Here is a 6,481-nt window from a genome sequence, read left to right as displayed (position 1 = left end):
AAATTTTAGCGCCCTTATTTGCTTGCATGAAAAAACGATTGACGTGTGACCTTACATTTTTGCTGACGTCACTCACTAATGCGTAAAAATAAACATGCAGACGACACTTCGATAGATATTTTGGGCATGATCGCCATAAATTACGAAAACTACAAATGTTTTAATTGTCATACGGGTCATGTGTTTTTTACCTATTTTGGTTCCTGTGTAGAAAAAAAGCTATTTTTTAAGGTAACAAATAATTGGATATACATAACATTTCTTAGCTATTTGACTGTCTACACATCTTACTGTGAGACTTAGAACGTAAACAAACGGTAGGTACTTTCAAAAGAGGTGAAATCCTAAATGACACGACTTAATAGAGACAACGACTCAACAGGGGTGAGAGTATAACACGTTTATAATGTTTGAATGACGTCAGTCTTTGAATGACGTTGCATACAAGAACAACTGCTTCCGTTTTTAGAAGGCAGGAAACTTTCAATGTAAAATTGTTATTTATTTCACCGTGTTTGAAGAAAGAACGATTTTCAAAAAGTACCATTTGATAAAACGTTATATTTGTCCACCACTGCAAACACATAGATCTTCAAACTAAATCAGTATAAGAAAATTAACTTACTATTTTCAAGTCTTGATCCAGTCGATTTCTAACAGTGACAAAATCTCTCAAAATGATCCAAACGAATCTTCTTCTAACAATGACGAAATATCTCAAACGAATAACAATGACGTAGTAGATGTGGTCGTTTTCGGCGAGCGGATGACAATGAAACCGTATCTAGCCTTTTTATACTCTTCGTGCCACTTTAAGTAGGTCAGGGGCCGGTCTAAGTAGGTCAGGGGCCGGCCTAAGTAGGTCAGGGCCGGTCTAAGTAGGTCAGGGGCCGGTCTAAGTAGGTCAGGGGCCGGTCTAAGTAGGTCATGGGCCGGTCTAAGTAGGTCAGGGGCTGGGTCAGTAGGACGAGGTCACGTGATGTCATCAAGGTCACGGAAAGTAGGTCAAGGTCACGGAAAGTAGGTCATGGGGCCCGGCAGGACGAGGTCACGGCACAGGCCGTGACGTCATCAAGGTCAAGGTCACGGAAAGTAGGTCATGGATCTATACAGGCCTGGATACTACTAACGTGTCAACGTGTCTCGAGCGAAAACGAAAGCATTATTTTGTTATTAACAATGTCCTGGTCTCCATGGTATAAACCCGGCTACTGCTACAAAGCACAAAACAGAACAACTTAGTGTGCATGTACTCACAGTGTTCACGCTTTCACCATCGATTTTCATAATATAACAAAACAAGGTTTCGCAAACGAATTGTATTCTTATTTGTTTTATTTTTGTATATTAACAGACTCAATTACTTGATTATTTTTCATACCTTACAAAATGATATTTATAGTTTGTATTCATTATCCTTAAGACATGGGGTCACTGTGTCTGTTGACAAACATGAACTTTTGATATTACAAACACAAAACTTTAATCATACTGTTACATACTTGCATGTTTGCAGACGATGAAAAGCAGCATAGCAATATTTTGTTGGGTTTTTTTTTTTTCCTCTCCAAACTATTTTTAAAAAATATTTTATTGTCCCCAGCTTATTTTGACCATGCCAGGGTTGGGGTGCCCTGATTCATCGTCTTACAGAAGATGAATTAAATTATACACGCTAAATACTAGGAATACATACACATTGTGGTAGTATGCTGATTATAGTAATAGTAATATTAATAATGTCGATGATGATATATTTAATATTAATGCATATGTACATGTAGATAGTAATATTAATAACACATTATAAATGGCTAGTTAATAGAAATATAATTAAATAGGCTGGTTGATGTAATGGGGATATAAAATAAACATATTTAAGTTTAGAAAGAAGGACTGTTAAAAAGAAAAGCTGTAGTAGTAATTATAGTGATAAGTACTAATGTCAAAATTCACGTCAAGCTGTCGCTTGATAATTGTTTCTATTTTCTTCCATCAAATTACTTTCTTGACTGAAAAGTCGTTTCCATGGTGCCCAGATTGTATTATACTCTTCATATCTACAGTTTTTAAAAAGAATATATTTTTCAATATGGGAGTCAAATCGAGGATAACAACGAAAAGAAACGAGAAAACAGATCCGAGTTAAAGCTTAGTTTAAAGTGCTTTTCCAGAACATACACTAAAATATCAAATTCCACAATTAAATGCCTTCTTAATTCATTGCAATAATATTTTACACCGATATGTAAATCAATAATTATGAAAATGCCCCATAAAAGTATTAAAACATCACTCCCGTAGAATACTGCCGGAAACGACCGAGTAAAATTCTCGGTAAAAAACATTTCCCTGTAAATAGCCGTGACGTCATGAAGGGAACTCACTTCACAGAAACCTACCACAAGATGACTTCCAGCGCAAGCGAAAGTTGGACCGACAGCGACTGCCAAGCTCAATTATCATGCGATTCTTCTTTCGATGTTGAATAGTGTAGTGATGACGACTGGACTAACATGTGTGCAACACAACAACTAATGCCTTATCAGTTTGAACCTGGAACATCTTCCGAAGAACCACCGGCCTGGCAGATGACGATAAAAATGGTCGTGGGGACCGCTTACCACTAATTTACAACTTTTATTCTTGTTTTGTTCTTTAGCTTTTCGTGCGAATTATTGTGCTACACTGTATGTTCTAATACTTGTGATGTTGAAAAGACGATGAATTCTACGAGTCAAGTGGACCCGATATCAGTAATTTTAAGAAATAAACAAAAACGACTTTTAGTCCGCCCCATCCCTCTATAAAGATGGGGGTTTTGTGAATAATTTTAGTTTGATTTGACGTAAAAAAAAAATTAAAAAATGAAGTCAAAGTGTTTTGGAAATAACCCCCAAAAAACAACTAATTTTTGTGTGCAGTTGTGAAAACAGTCGGCTCAGAAATAAATAACTTATAGTACATTTCATAGCATAAAAAAAGGTGTTCTCTGTGGGAAGGTATAGTAAAATTAATTTAATGTATTTATAGTCTGTCTCACAGGGAACGCCTTTTTTCATACTATGGAATTTACAAGTTATTTATTTCTGAGCCGATTGTTTTCTAAGATGCATACAAAAATAGATTTTTTTATTTTATTTTTTATTTACAACCCCCCCCCCCCCCCCCCCCCCCCAAACAAACATTAACATTTTTTGTAGGATGGGACCGACTAGGCTTTAGATACTTACTTGTCTGAACTTTATTGTTAATGAAAATGTTCTCGAACTGTAAAGAAAAACCTCACAAATGAACGAGATGCAAACGACAACAAATCTGATCTGGTTGATTGCACAAACCGTGCATGAGAAAACAAACTGGCCGGAGTTTGAAGCATAACGCAGTTTGGGACGTTGACGATATGCACCCCAAGGTCGTTTCGATGTGGATGGCGTCGGCTTGTTGTCATTTGTTTTGTGTCGCAGAAAAATTGTTGGTACGGCATCTTTTTTTAAAAGCAATAACACGTGGTATTCCCATATCTCGCTTAAGCCGACAAGCCAGTTCGGACGAATCGAAATAAAGTGTGTGCTGTCGCAATGGTCTCCGGTATTTTGTTCCTGTCTAGTCTTTCCGCGTTGTTTTAATCAAATTCACACACAGCTTTCTCACAGCAACATTACTAGGAAATCCGTGAAGACAAAATTTATCGGCTTTTGTATTGCTACAGCCGCCAACAACACGCCGTTTAACCATAATAAACACACAAGAAGCAATGAACAATGGCGCTGACTTATCGAAAGGAGTTCCCTTCGTGACGTCACGGATCAAATCTTATGGAAATTCCCGAAACGAATTCAGCTGGTTCCGTTTTTCAGGGGAATACTTTTAAATGGAAAATATACCGGTATATAAATTTTTTATAATTTTCTAATCATATTAAATAATATGTTGATTGATATAGCCCAATACATCATACATCTGGAGCAGCACTTTAAGGTATGTGGGTCACTGCTAGAGACAGTTCATATTTCTGGAATTAACATTCATATTTGGTATTAGTATTGGCGGAATGTATCTATATTGTTAATACATATACCTCTATATTGTACTACAATGAAATGTATTTTGTATTGATGCATGTATTGGACAATGTATTGCTATTGTTTGTATCCTGTAAACGATCATGTCGAAATTAGACTACGTATGTTCTTCTTACACCATTGCAGAACGCCTGGGTGTACTCATAGTTTTGCGTACTATACACTCGTACAATAACCCCAGTGCAGCTGTAAGTGTATATATATATATATATACACTTACAGCTGCACTGGGGTTATTGTACGAGTGTATAGTACGCAAAACTATGAGTATATATATACTGAACAAAATAAGAAACTTCCGCTAACTTTGCTTGAACATAACTTGATTAAAACAAACCGGGGGAATAATTCTTATATATGCGTTTAAAGAGTGTTCCATGATGCATCATTTGGTGCAAAACTCATGGCCATAGGTTAACAGAAACTGGGAGAAGTTTTGACCAAGTGTGGTATGGGTTAAAAAAAAAAAAAAAAACTTAATAACGGGTATGACCACCTCTTAAATTGACCACTGCAGTGCATCGCAGGCGCATAGAATTGACTAAAGTGTTGATTTCTGCCTGTGGAATATTGTTCCATTCCTGAATGAGCGCTTGACGAAGTTCGTTGACGTTCGCGGGTGGGTTGGGACGACGCCTCAATTGTCTGTCCAGACTATCCCAGACATGCTCGATGGGGTTGAGATCAGGACTTTTAGCGGGCCAGTGATCAATGAAATCAATGTTATTTGTCCTAAGAAAATTTACAGTGTCTCTAGCTGTATGAGAGGTGGCATTATCATGCTGAAAAATCGAGATGTTGGCGTTGTTATGGAACAGAGGAATGACGTGATGAGCGAGAATGTCATCGCGGTAACGTTGAGCATTTAAATTGCCATCAATGACGACTAACGATAACCATGGGCAATGGCTGCCCAGACCATGACACAACCCCCACCCCCGAAACGATCTCGTTCAAGAACACAGCAGTCAGCATAGCGTTCATTTCTCCTACGGTAGACGCGCACCCTGCCATCACCACGTTGTAAAGAAAATCTGGATTCATCCGAAAAAAGAACGGTATCGCAGCGTCGCCCTATCCAACGAGTGTGTACACGTGCCCAATTAAGACGATTTAGACGATGACGTTGCGTTAAAACGCATCCGACGTAAGGACGTCGTGCATGTAAACCGTTCTCCCGCAGACGATTACGAACAGTTTGCCCACTGATTCGGTTATTATGAAGCCCAGGTGTGTTAGCAGCAGTAGCAGTGGCAGTTTGGAATCGATTGCGCAAATGCGTTTTCATGATATAGCGATCTTGACCACGCGTTGCAACACGCGGACGTCCACGGCGTGGCAAGTCGTTGGTGCTTCCTGTCGTTCGAAATCTTACGCGAAGATTTCGTATCGCTCGACTAGAACTCCCAACATGTCTTGCAACGTCTTCTGTCGACATGCCAGCATCAAGCATGCCACGTCGCATAAATTATTGGGTATTCTTGGCATACTAAAAATGCTACAATGTAAAAAACGTAAATGTTTTTACAAATTTTGAAGCGTTTTCGTTCACTTGACAACAATGTCAGTAAGATAAGTAAAACAAATTGACCGAATACTACACGGGACATGTCGAACCATGCATGCACGTGCAAATTGAATTTCACGTTGTCAACGATTAACAGTGCAAAAATAATCGATAAAATTCATCAATCTTGATAATACAGCTTAAGGCTAATACTACCTATATAATTTCATTACACAATGAATTCTTTAACACAACAAATACTATGTGTACAAATCGGAAGTTTCTTTTTTTGTTCAGTATATATATATATACGTGTGCGTCATTTAGGCTTTCTGGAATAAAACATTTCACTTTGTACCTAAATATTTCAGGCGCTGACGCGTTCTCTCGAGACACAGCGGTGTGTTTGAACAAAGTTATTAACTCATTCATCCACGGACGACTGACCTTGATCTCCTGTTTTTCACACATGTCAGCCTGATTATTTATTCATTAGCGATGTGGATAAAACAGGTTTGCTTCACTGGGATACTGACCTAAATAATATGGCCAACAACGGGGGCGCGTGAACCCAGGGAGGTGAACTAAGAATGGGGCGGATCTCCCCTACCTCTCGCATCCAACATAGATGTTCCGTTAACCACCTATATTATAATGTCAATCTTTCTTTTTTTTCAAAACGTTTTTCATCAACCTTGTTTAGTTCCTTGTAATTAAATTCTATATAACCATTAGTTCAGTATTTTTATCTAATCATTTGTATAAACCTTTCGCATCAACGTTTTATTTTACATCCCCACAACCCTCTCGTTCTGAGTACAGTTTCTGGTCCTACAATGTGTGTGTATGTTTGTGTGTTTGTGTGCCTGTGTGTGCGTGTGTTTATGTT

This window comes from Gigantopelta aegis, chromosome 4 (genome assembly GCF_016097555.1).
Source record: "Gigantopelta aegis isolate Gae_Host chromosome 4, Gae_host_genome, whole genome shotgun sequence".
NCBI classification, from domain to species: domain Eukaryota; kingdom Metazoa; phylum Mollusca; class Gastropoda; order Neomphalida; family Peltospiridae; genus Gigantopelta; species Gigantopelta aegis.
This window is presented reverse-complemented; position numbering follows the sequence as displayed.